The sequence below is a fragment of the Otolemur garnettii genome, unplaced genomic scaffold (assembly GCF_000181295.1).
Source record: "Otolemur garnettii isolate 467f Iridium unplaced genomic scaffold, OtoGar3 scaffold00011, whole genome shotgun sequence".
In the NCBI taxonomy this organism is placed as follows: domain Eukaryota; kingdom Metazoa; phylum Chordata; class Mammalia; order Primates; family Galagidae; genus Otolemur; species Otolemur garnettii.
In genome coordinates this window covers 5,546,404-5,558,758 of record NW_003852406.1, presented here as the reverse complement: position 1 = coordinate 5,558,758, position 12,355 = coordinate 5,546,404, and the positions used below count along the sequence as shown (strand labels likewise).

General features: G+C 44.1%; 1 protein-coding gene across 1 annotated transcript in view; it reads right to left on the bottom strand.

Annotated features, from left to right (window-relative positions):
• LOC111723423 (60S ribosomal protein L32-like) overlaps nucleotides 1-396 on the bottom strand; it is a 6,458-nt gene extending 6,062 nt beyond the window's left edge. Inside the window, exon 1 of the mRNA XM_023510157.1 lies at nucleotides 253-396. The gene's annotated coding sequence lies outside the window, so the exon portion shown is untranslated. The remainder of the gene's footprint in view (nucleotides 1-252) is intronic.
• Nucleotides 397-12,355: the final 11,959 nt, after the last annotated feature.

Sequence of the window (12,355 nt, the reverse complement as noted above, 5' to 3'; positions counted from 1 at the left end):
CTCAAAAAAAAAAAAAAAAAATAGAAAAACTAGCTAGTGGCACAGGCCTGTAGTCCCAGCTACTCAGGAGGCTGAGGCAAGAGTATTGCTTGAGCCCAGGAGTTTAGGATGATGTGAGCTATGACGCCATAGCACTCTACTGAGGGTGACAGACAGACTCTGTTTAAAAAAAAAAATTCATAATGCCAGTCAAATGTAAGGCATGATTATTATTGTTGTGACCATGGCCATTATGGTTATTAATATACTTACAGTTCATAGCGAAGAGGGATCCTGGTACTCAGGAAGCCTGCACAGAGAAGGAAGTACCTGAGTTCTTGAGCCAGCTTTGAAAGATGTACAGAATTCAGAAAGGGCATAAACAGCCCTGGCTTGGGAGGTGGAGGCAAGGAGAGACATGGGACAGATGAGAGGCAGCAACTGGGTACCACTTGGCTGACCAGAAGGATTGCCTAGGGGAGGAATGGAACACATCCCTAGATGGATACGAAGACTGGCCCGGGGCAGACTGGAACATTTACATGAGCATGTATGTGAGTTCTGGAGTCAGAAAGGGAGAAGTTGGCATTTCTCTTTTTCAAGGCCAGGGGGTTGCTTAGAAAAGGGACATCTAAGCCAGGCACAGTAGCTCACACCTATAATCCCACCACTTTGGAAAGCCAAGGCAAAAGGATCTCTTAAACTCAGGATTTTGAAGTCAGCCTGGGAAACATAGTGGGTTCCTGTCTCTATTACAAAGGAGAAGAGAGGAGAGGGGAGGGGAGGGGAGGGGAGAGGAGGGGAGAGGAGGGATGTCTACTACCAGTTTAAAAGTCCAGAGTATCAAAATGTTTCAGTCTATTCCCCCTCTCAAATGCTGTCCCATTGTTCAAAGAAAGTGTCTTTTCCTCAAGTCCACCCTGGGCTGGGCAGATGCTAAGTACCTCGATCATCACTGCGGCTCCCAATTCCTTTAAGTCACTGATGACCTCATTCTACACCAATCAATGGCCATTTCTTTGTCTTCATCCTTCTTGACCTCTGCTGAATCTGTGCCTGGTCCTTACTCATTCTACATTTCACAGAAGGCTGTATTGTCTGCACAGTGCTGGAACAATTGTATCTCCAGTCCCTAAACAAACAGCTTCGAAATTCTGCCTCAAATTTAAACGAAGATATTTTTCCCTGTGAACACACAGTTCTTTTAAAATACAAATGCATGGCTCGGTACCTATAGCTCAAGTGGCTAAGGCGCCAGCCACATACACCAGAGCTGGTGGGTTCGAATCCAGCCTGAGCCTGCCAAACAACAATGACAACTGCAAGCAAAAAAAAGCCTCAGGTTGTGGCTGGCGCCTGTAGTCCCAGCGACCTTTGAGGCCAAGGCAAGAGAATCACTTAAGCCCAGGAGTTGGAGGTCGCTGTGAGCTGTGATGTCACAGCACTCTACCCAGGGCGACAGTTTGAGGCTCTGTCTCAAAAAATAAAATACAAATGCATCTGAGATGGCTAAAGAGATCTAAGATTCACATCTCAGTGTCAATTATTTTAATTAATTTTTATCCTACCATCTACCTATGAGCTGCACATGAAGGAATGAAGGAATGCCTGTTTTGACCAGCTCAGCTAGAAGGAAAGGCCACTTGGAAAATGAGGGAGGGCTCTTCATTGGTCAAATGAAGAGCAGAACTAGAATACCAGACATGAATCTACTTTTCAGACTTTTTTTTTTTGGAGTAGAGTCCTGTGGCGTTATAGCTTCTAGCAGCCTCCAACTCTGGGGCTTAAGCGATTCTCTTGCCTCAGCTGGGACTACAGGCGCCTGCCACAATGCCTGGCTATTTTGTTGTTGTTGTTGTTGTTGTCATTATTGTTTAGCAGACTCCGGCTGGGTTTGAACCCGCCAGCCTCAGTGTATGTGGCTGGTGCTGTAACCACTGTGCTATATGTGCTGAGCTCAAACTTCTTTTTTTGTTGTTGTTGGACAGAGTCTCACTCTGTTGCCCTGGGTAGAATGCTATAGCATCAATCTCAAACTCTTGGGCTTAAGAGATCCTCTTGCCTCAGTCTCCTGAATAGCTATGACTACAGGTGCCTGCCACAATGCCCAGCTAGTTTTTCTATTTTTTTTTTTTAAACAGTCTCACTTTGTTGCTCTCAGTAGAGTGCTATGCTGTCATAGCTCACAGAAACCTCCAACTCTTGGGCTTAAGCAATTCTCTTGCCTCAGCCTCCCAAGTAGCTCTATAACACCTGGCTATTTTTAGAGACAGGTTGTCGTTCTGACTCCAGCTTGTCTTGAACCCATGAGCTCAGGCAATCCACCTACCTCAGTCTCACAAAGTGCTAGGATTACAGGCATGAGCCACCGCACTCCCACCTATTTTTCAAACTTTCATCCAAACTCAACTTTGCCCTTAAGGAGGTATCTAGGTGCTCCCATCCCCCACCACACATTTTCTTATCCCCCTCTCCCACCCCAACTGACAGCCTCAAAAGAAAGACATCTTTTGTTCCTCAGACAGTTTCAAATAAAAATAAATACAACTTGGCTGGCCACGGTGTCTATGCCTATAATTGTAGCACTCTGGAGGCCAAGGTGTGTGAACTGCTTGAGCTCAGGAGATGGAGACCAGCCTGAGTAAGAACCTATCTCTACTAAAAATAGAAAAAACTAGCTAGGCGTTGTGGGGGGTGCCTGTAGGTCAGGGGGAGGCAGATGTCACCTGCAGTTTGACAGCAGCTACCTGGGCAACTGAACGAGGAGAATTGTTTGAGTGCTGGAGTTTGAGGTTGCTGTGAGCTGGGCTAATGCCACACACTCTAGCCCAGGCAACAGAGTAAGAGACAATGTCTCAAAAAATTAGAAAATTTTAAAATAAATAAATATACCTTCCTTTTTTCTCTCCAAACCAGTTCTGTGGGGTTCTCAGGAGGGAATCCTTGAATACTTTCAGGGATTGATCTCAGTGTTTTAGTTGCAAATGCTCAAACTGCAGGTGACGTCTGCCTCCGGACCTACCCACCTTGAGGCCTGGGAGTGGTTGCCAGCCAGCACTGCCCTGATTACAAAACTTGAGCTCATTTAGGAATCAAACCTCCAGGATCCACCTGCTTTGGTATGTTCTGAGAGGATAAGACTGAATCCCATGATAGCCAACATTCTCCCTTTCTTCTCATTTTCCAATATTTTCTTAAAACAGTACCTTCTGTCCACACTTTATCCTCTCAGAGAATTGAGAAAGCTACTCCCAGCTCTGCCTCTTAGGGAGGGGTGACCCTATGACCGGACAGATGGGAGTAAAGGTCACTCTGACCGCTGGCAGTCTAGCAGAGACCTGTGCAAACACTGTGCTCTGATTTTGTTCCCATGCATCCGGTGGAGTGGGGTGAGGGCTCAGGGCCCGGCTTCTGGAGGCCACTGTCTATCTGTGTCTCATCTCTGTTTGATAGGGATGAGGACAGAGACTCCCTTCCAGCAGAGGAGTGCAAAGTGTGCAGCCCTCCCTACCCACAAGGAGAAACAAAGGACCAAACTCTGGTGGGTAGAGGCCCCTTCCCAGGCCACAGGTGTGAGCTATGTTCTCTGGTTTAGACTTACCATTTTTAAAGATGCACTTTGGGCTCGGCGCCTGTAGCTTGGTAGTTAGGGCACCGGCCACATGCACCAGGGCTGGTGGGTTCAAACCTGGCCAGGGCCTGCTAAACAACAATGATGACAATAACCAAAAAACAGGCATTGTGGCAGGTGCCTGTAGTCCCAGCTACTTGGGAGGCTTAGGCAAGAGAATCACTTAAGCCCATGAACTGGAGGTTGCTGTAAGCTGTGTAACACCACAGCACTCTACCAAGGGTGACAGAGTGAAACTCTCTCTCAAAAAAAATAAATAAATAAAGATGCACTTTGATTTCTATTAGACTTACATGCCTACTACTCAATTGATTCAGAACCAGAAGGGAGGAAGTGTGTGATCACCCAGCTTTCCTAAGATGCCAACAATGACTTGAGGGAACTGCTTACCAAGGAATTCTACTCCTATGCTTCGTGGAGCCCTCTGAAAGAGTCCACTGTGATACGTTGTTTTAGCCATATCATCTCCGTCCCCACCCCTAGTTTACACCTTCCCCCAGCCCCCTGTGAAATTTAGGATTTGTCATATGCCTCCTGTGAGCCAGAGAGCCCACAGAGTTGGAGATGAGGAACCACAGGCCGTGTCCTATTCCAGTCCCTTTTAGTGCCTCTCTGGCTCTGATTTGGGGTACACCACGGATTACCAGGGTGTTTGGCATGTTCCAAGGGCCTTCAACCCAAGATACACTTAAGTCTTCGTGATTTATCCTGCATCCTTATCAATGTGAACAAGAACAGTGTAACATTTTAAACATTCTTATTATTCCTTAAAAAAAATCATCTTGAGGGCCGGGTGCAGTGGAGTCCAAGGCAGGTGGATTGCCTGAGCTCACAGTTTCAATACCAGCCTGAGCAAGAGCGAGACCTCGTCTGTAAAATTAGCCGGGCATTGAGGTGGGCACCTGTAGCCCCAGCTACTTGGGAGGTTGAGGCAAGAGGATTGCTTGAGCCCAGGAGTTTGAGGTTGCTGTGAGCTATGACGCCATGGTACTGTACCAAGGGTGACAAAGTAAAACTCTGTCTCCAAAAAGAAAAAAAAAATCATCTTGGGAATTCTGTGATTTATTATTCATTAATGGAAACTTTCATAAGAGTAAACACTTTTATGTTTTAGGCAAACATTCAGTGGATTACTTTGGAAGAAAGATACATTTTTGTTTCTCACATTACAAGTGAGTTTATAGAACAATAACTCTAGAATTCAATTACATCCTCAGAGTTATCTGGCACAAGGTGTCTTTGAGATATCTCACAAAAAGCAATGAAATGAAATAATAACTATTGTTTATATGGATACATTGTTGGCTGCCTGGCTGTCATGGCCATCTTCCAATCACGATAATTTTAATCCGTCTACATTTTTCTCGCCTACGACTCAGCTGACGGACCTATAACAAGGAAATTGATGTCTCAGACTTTTGAGGACTCAGGCTTAGTGAGTCTCGTGCCATTCCACTCTAGAAGTGAACTTTATTTTTTAATTTTTATTTTTTTTGGGACAGAGCCTCAAGCTGTCCCCCTGGGTAGAGTGCTGTGGCATCACAGCTCACAGCAACCTCCAACTCCTGGGCTCAAGCGAGTCTCCTGCCTCAGCCTCCCAAGTAGCTGGGACCACAGGTGCCTGCCACAACGCCTGGCTATTTTTTGGTTGGAGCCATCACTGTTGTTTGGCAGGCCCAGGCTGGATTAGAACCCGCCACCTTAGGTGTATGTGGCTGGCGCCTTAGCCACTTGAGCAACAGGTGCCGAGCCTAGAAGTGAACTTTATTTATTTATTCTTTTTTTTTTTTTTTGAGGCAGAGTGCTGTGGCGTCATAGCTCACGGTAACCTTAAACTCTGGGGCTCAAGTAATCCTCTTGCCTCAGCCTCCCACATAGCTGGGACCCAACACAATACCCAGCTAGGTTTTTTTAGATACAAGGTCTCACTCTTGCTCAGGCTGGTCTCAAACTCCTGAGCTCAAGCTATGCACCACCTCAGCCTCCCAGAGTGCTGGGTTATAGGTGTGAGCCACCTCGCCTAGCCTAGAAGTGGACTTTAAACAATAGTAATAAATCAATTTCAAAAGGCTTTTTTTTTTTTTTTTTGGCCGGGGCTGGGTTTGAACCTGCTGCCTCTGGCATATGGGGCCTGTCGCCCTACTTCTTTGAGCCACAGGCCTCAAAAGGCTTATTTTGCAATTGATCACATTCCTAACCATAAAGGCTACAGAATGAAGTTCATTTGCATGGCTTCTTGAAGAGATATCATATTTAAATATAAATCACTGGCTTGGCACCTTTGGCTCAAGTGGCTTAGGCACCAGCCACATACACCTAAGATGGCAGGTTCAAATCCAGCCTGGGCCCGCCAAAACAACAATGATGGCAGCAACCTAAAAATAGCCAGGCGTTGTGGAGGGCGCCTGTGGTCCCAGCTACTTGGGAGGCTGAGGCAGGAGACTCGCTTGAGCCCAGGAGTTGGAGATTGCTGTGTAGAGTGAAGCCACGGCACTCTACCCAGGGGGATAGCTTGAGGCACTGTCTCAAAAAAAAAAAATAAAAAAAAATATAAATCACATTTTTTCTTAAAGTATGTTGCTACATTGCTTTTATTTGTTTAGTTTTTATTTCAGATTAATGTAGGGGTACATACAATTAGGTTACATTGTTTCCATTTGTTAGGTAAATTACAAGTTATAGTTGAGCCCTTCACCCAGGAGGTGTGCCATATACCCCTATATTATGCCTGATAGGCGAGAACTTACCAACCCCCCTTCTTTAATTTAAATGTGTTTTTCTCTTGTGTGGACATGTAGTGGTTCATCTAATAGTTCCATATTAATATTGAGTGATTGGATCCTTGCTTTTCCATTCTTGTGATATTTTACTAAGGAGAATGTTCTCCTAATCCTTCCAGGTAAATACAACTGATGTAAAGTCTCCATTTTTCTTTATGGCTGAACAGTATTCCATGCTGTATATACACCCAGGTTTATTTATCCATTCATGAGCGGATGGCGCTTGGGTTGTTTCCACATCTTTGTGATTGGGAACTGAGCTCCTTTAAACATTTGAGTGCAAATGTCCTTACGGTAAAATGGTTTTTTTTCTAATGGGCAGAAGATATTGCTTTTAATAGGTATTTCTAATCAAAAATGTTCTGATATTTGAATGAGGAACAACTCTGCTTGAAATAACTTGAAAAAGAATGTTGCTCAGTCAGGAAAATATCATATGCTTACAGAAACATTTAAAATATTTCCATGTTAGAGGATTCTACCAACTCCACCAATGACAGAGGATAGAAAATTTGCCATTTTCTATGGTCACCCTCCCTTCCTGTTCTCATGCAGCTAGGTAGTTTCTTTTTTTGAGACAGAGCCTCAAGCTGTCCCCCTGGGTAGAGTGCTGTGGCATCACAGCTCACAGCAACCTCCAACTCCTGGGCTCAAGCGAGTCTCCTGCCTCAGCCTCCCAAGTAGCTGGGACCACAGGTGCCCGCCACAACGCCCAGCTATTTTTTGGTTGCAGCCGTCATTGTTGTTTGGCGGGCCCGGGCTGGATTCGAACCTGCCACCTTAGGTGTATGTGGCTGGTGCCTTAGCCACTTGAGCCACAGGTGCCAAGCCCAGATTGGTAGTTTCTAAGGACCGTGAAATCTTCCCTGCATGACCTTCCCCATTGCTCACTCCTTTTTGCTTCTTTGGTCACAGATTTATTACTCTGTACCATTACTTTTGCAAGAGCTTTCTAACTATAGTCCCATTCACTCTTAGACCCAGGCAAGAGGGACCGTTGTCCTGACGCCTGCAAAGCAAGGATATTACAGAGGTGAGGGACATTGGTTGGAGTCCAGCTGCCCATGTTTAGCCCATCATTGGAATACCATTGTTTGGAGCCTGGAATTCCTTGTCCAGTCTTGACCCTGATTCTAAAGACCCTATAGGCTTTTCCTGCAGTTCTCGGCAGTGAACACTGCAAATCCCTAGGTCTAAAGGAGACACACCTCTAGGTCCCTAGAGTGGCCTTGGACGGCTGTTTAAAGGGATGTGGATAGGGATATGGATGTGGGAGATCACCTCTCACGTAGAGAGATGCCTTCATGGTGCTAGATGGTATGAGGAAAGAGAAGGAGCTGGGCTATGTATAGGCCCAACACCAATGGCTGTGAGTCAGTTTCACCTCTCCCTGTGATGCCACATTTCGTGTGGGATTCTGATTTTAAACTTAAACCTGGATTTCTAGGTTGTTCTAAAGGTACATTTGTCAAGGTAGTAGGATAGAACATATTTTTTTTTAACACTTGGTCAACTTTGTTTATAACTTTTAAATGTTTAGACATAGGTGTGTGGGCCTCTGTATGCTCGCCCCAAGCCCTATGAAGAGGAGCAATAGGCCTGGGTAACTGGTCTCCCGACACCCTCCAAGCACGAGGGTATATCTGTGGTATCTTAGTTTTTAATCTGAGACCCTTTGGAAACATGCTTTAAAGTTTTGCCCTCAATTTTTCATTTTATGTCATTTACAAAGAGATGAAAAAGAAAGCTAATTACTAAGGAGGCCACAGTCCCATTTCTATGAACTAAGAGAACTATGTATTAGCATAGAGCAATCAACAACCTGAATTTGTATCTCTACTTCATTAAGGTAGAGAATCTCTTAAACCCAAGAGTTTGAGGTTGCTGTGAGCTATGATGCTATGGCACTTTACTAAGAGCAACAAAGTGAGACTCTGTCTCAAAAAAAAAAAAAAAAAGAGCATTGGGACAAAATGGCAAACCAATTGTATTTTCGTTGTTGTCACTATTTCCAAGCACTTATCTCCATAAGGTAGCACGGATACAATACCATTCTCATTTTATAGATGAGAAAGCAGAGGCTTGGAGAAAGTGGGTGATTAGTAAGTTGCCTAAAAATACGTAGCTAGTAAATAGAAGAGTGTCCTGGAAGGCCAGGTTCCAAATTTTTGCTTCTAAAGGGTACAGGACCCAGACTTATCCCAAGACATACAGATGCACGTTTTATATTTGGAAAAGCTACCCTAGGAAAGCACATTTGGCTTCCAGTTGTGGCTTGGCATTGACAAATGTTTCTTAGGAAAGTTGTCCAACAGAGGTTAAGCCTCAGTTTCCATCTTTAAGATAAAGGTGTTTTAAGTAGATCATCTCTAAGGTTTCTTCCAGCTCCGTAGTTCTTTTACAGTCTATATCCCAGATTGCTTTTCACATTTGTGAAAACAGCCTCAAAACCCAGGCAACACAGCTGTGTTATATTAATGAGCCTTTGTCAAATGGCCCCAAGTGTCCTCCATTCTCCCCCGGTCAATCAGATCAACTGGCACCAATTTAATCAGAAGTTAAAAATAAACTTTGCGGGCCGGGTGTGGTGGCTCATGCCTATAATCTTAGCACTCTGGGAGGCAGAGGTGGGCAGATTGCCTTAGCTCAGAAGCTCAAGACCAGATGGAGCAAGCAGGAGAGCCCCACCCCCCCATCTCTAAAACACTATCTGGGCATAGTGGCACACACCTGTAGTCCCAGGTAGTCGGTAGTCTGAGGCAAGAGAATCTCTTAAACCCAAGAGTTTGAGGTTGCTGTGAGCTATGATGCCATGGAACTCTACTAAGAGCAACAAAGTGAGACTCTGTCTCAAAAAGAAAAAAAGAGCATTGGGACAAAATGGCGAACCAATTGCCAAAAAAATACAAACCAATTGTATTTTTGTTGTTACTATTTCCAAGCATTTTTTAAGAACAAGATCATAAGGAATTATTTTCCACAGTATACCAGTTCCAAGATGTCAGTTTCATCTTTCTGAAAAAGGAGGTTTTTTTAATCAATGGGGTTTTTTGTAGACATCCTTTAATATTCGTGGATTATTAATTATTAATCTCTGTGAGGTAGATTTCCCATCTCCAGGAACTACTGCCTCTCAGAACACAGTTTTGAGAAACACCATTATAAAGCTTTTGGGATCCAGTGATTATTGCTTGCATTTCAGAGTTTATCTCAAAAGCTAAGTGTAGATTTTGAAGATGGCTGTAGTTACATATGATATAAGATGATGAGGTTACCTGTTCATTTTAAATAAAAATGCAAGACTATACCTGTCAAAATATATATATACCTGTCTACATTGCAGTTCTACAAGTCCTTCCCTAGAAGAGGATATATTTTATATGATGCCCAATCAAATCCACCATGGTAACTGGTAGAATGATGCAAGTTGGCTTAAAAGTTCTAGAAATAGTCTTTCAAAATTACATTCTGTACTGAATGTGATCCACAGAAGAAAATGCTCTTATTATTTAATGATCATACTCCTCAATTTTTAATCCAAGCTTCATTCACTTACATTTTTTATCAAGCTTAACTCCTAATGACTTTTAGCTATTTTTGAAAGTCAAATCTATTATTGTGGCAGGTTGTATTTTCCAAAGATGCTTGCAATAATCCCATCCCACATTCTTTTCTTCAGATCTTCAGCCAGATTCTAAAAATATCATGTACTTCTGCCTGGCTGTCTTGGGATACCAGCTTAGAAACCAGCTGCCATGCTAGGAGGAAGCTCAAACTATAGGGTGACCAGATTCTAACATCTGTAAGGCGGGACAACATGGCATGAGGGCGGGGCAGGGGACAGCGCAGGGCAGGGCCTGACAACAAGGCAAACTTTGATAAGCAGTTCTAATAATCACTTCTCAGCAATTATTTATTACAGCTTAACATTATAAAATTAACAAAAATAATATAAAACTCATTCTGGCAAAATAGCCATATGGCGGCTGAAAACTGTATATTCCCTTCTTGTTCTCCAGCCCGTTCATGCATTCTTTCCAAAAATCGAGACTTTTTTAAAACGCCGCAGGACGCGGGACAAATTGTTGGAAAGCGAGACTGTCCCGCCAAAATTGGGCCGTCTAGTCACCCTATCAAACTAGCCTTTAAAGAGACTCCACTGTTGGCTGGGTGGGGTGGCTCACACCTGTAATCCCGACACTCTGGGAGGCCAAAGTGGGTAGATTGCTTGAGATCTTGAGATCAAGAGTTTGAGACCAGCCTGAGCAAAAGAGAGAACCTATCTCTAAAAATAGCCAGGCATTATGGTGGCACCTGTAGTCCCTGCTACTCAGGAGGCTGAGGCCAGAAGATTGCTTGAGCCCAAGAGTTGGATGTTGCTGTGAGCTAGGGCACCATGACACTCTACTGAGGACAACCAAGGGGGACTCTGTCTCAGAAAAAAAAAAAAAGAGAGTGACCCCACCAAGAGACCAAGTATAGGTGTGCCTAATGTAGGGTGACCAGATTTTAACATCTGTAAGGCGGGACAACACGGCGTGGGGGCGGAGCGGGGGTGTGGGGGGGTGTGGAGCCGGGGCACGAGACAGGGGGATGGGGCAGGCAGGGCCTGACAACAATGCAAACTTTGATAAGCAGTTCTAATAATCACTTCTCAGCAATTATTTATTACAGTTTAACATTATAAAATTAACAAAAATAATATAAAACTCATATTCTGGTCAAATAGCCATATGGCGGCTGAAAACTGTATATTCCCTTCTTGTTCTCCAGCCCATTCATGCATTCTTTCCAAAAATTGGGACTTTTTAAAAACACTGCAGGACGAGGGACAAATTGTTGGAAAGTGGGACTGTCCCATGAAAATCGGGATGTCTGGTCACCCTAGCCTAGTGAACAGTCCATATCACCTACCAGACATATGAAGAAGTCTCTATCTGACTGGCCCAGACCTGCTAAACAATGACAACTGCAACAAAAAAACAGCCCACCGTTGTGGCAGGCGCCTGTAGTCCCAGCTACTTGAGAGGCTGAGGCAAGAAAATGCTTAAGCCCAAGAGTTGGAGGTTGCTGTGAGCTGTGATGTCACAGTACTCTACCGAGAGCGACATAGTGAGACTCTGACTCAAACAAACAAACAAACAAAAACAAACAAACCTTGAGCTGTTGAATCACCCCAGACTTCTTCCCAGATTTGGACCCATCTATCACATCACAGGGCAGAAATAAGTTATCCTTTCTCTGCCCTGTCAAAATTCCTAACCCACAAAATTTGTAAGCAAGTTGGTTATTCTATGCTTCTATACCAGTGGTTCTCAACCTGTGGGTCGCGACCCCTTTTTAACAATGAAAATACATTGCGGTATTAGGAAGGTTGAGAACCACTGCTCTAAACTTTGGGGTGGTTTTTAAAAGCAGCAATAGTAACAAAACTTGTTCCTGTTGAGGAAATTAAAATGAATGTGCCCCAAAAGTTTTATTTTATGATTTTTTTTTTTTTTTTTTTTGAGACAGAGGCTCACTCTGTTACCCAGGCTAGAGTGCTGTGGCATCAGTCTGCCTCACAGCTACCTCAAATTCTTGGGTTCAAGGGATCCTCCTGCCTCAGCCTCCTGAGTAGCTGGGACTACAGGCACCAGCCAAGACAACCAGCTAATTTTATGTATTTTTAGTAGAGACGAGGTTTCACTTTTGCTTAGGCTGATCTCAAACTCTTCAACTCAAGGAATCCTTATGCTTTGGCTTCCCAGAGTGCTAGGATTATAGGCAGGAGTACCACACCTAACCTGTTTCATGAATCGTTAGATTTAAGATTTATTTTATTTTTTATTTTATTTATTTATTTTTTTGAGATGGAGCCTCAAGCTATCTCCCTGGGTAGAGTGCCATGGCATCACGCTCACAGCAACCTCCAACTCCTGGGCTCAAGCGAGTCTCCTGCCTCAGCCTCCCAAGTAGCTGGGAC